The following is a 691-nucleotide window of genomic DNA, read 5'->3' as shown; positions in this document are numbered from 1 at the left end:
GCAATTATAAAATAATCTCAGATTAAACCAATAACTTTTCGGTGCCCAAAAGGTAAAGGTATTTTTAAACAAATATTAAGCTAAAATATATTTAAATTGCTTAATATAGCAGGAAAAGGTGACCACTGTGGCACCGAGAAGGAACATAACCCTTCCTTGAGATGTGAGGATAACAAGCTCATCAAATTTGACAGCTAATAATCTAAGATTTGTCTATGTACACGGGGAGATTAAAAAACGAGCTTTGATTGAGATTATATTTATACATATGTGAACATACTTCAAAGAAATATAGGGGATATAGGCAGATAGTATATAAAATGTTCAGCATGAAAAATGAAATCCATTAAGCCGTGACTGTCTGTCCATCCCTCTTGATTTCACATGATTTCAATTATGCACAAAATGGAGTTTATACACTAACGTGATAATACGCATAACGTGATAATTGTGCATAGTGATAGAACGATACGAGTGCTGAGTACAGAATATCGACCTTTTTCATGTGCACTGAGTAGTATCGAGAAATATGAAAAAGTATCGACGCGTTGAGAACTTATTTAAGCAAATTTTTCATTTATTCAGAGCATGAATGTGTAAATTTATCAGTTTTGAATTACTGGGTTGACTTGGTTAACCTTTGGATGTTCCATGTTATTCCAAAAACCAGAATGCCATGCGTACACGGAAA

This window comes from Rhagoletis pomonella, unplaced genomic scaffold (genome assembly GCF_013731165.1).
Source record: "Rhagoletis pomonella isolate Grant_MI unplaced genomic scaffold, Rhpom_1.0 Rhpom_scaffold_00002, whole genome shotgun sequence".
Lineage (NCBI taxonomy): Eukaryota > Metazoa > Arthropoda > Insecta > Diptera > Tephritidae > Rhagoletis > Rhagoletis pomonella.
The sequence above is the reverse complement of the archived record's forward strand: the minus strand, read 5'-3'. Positions refer to the sequence as shown.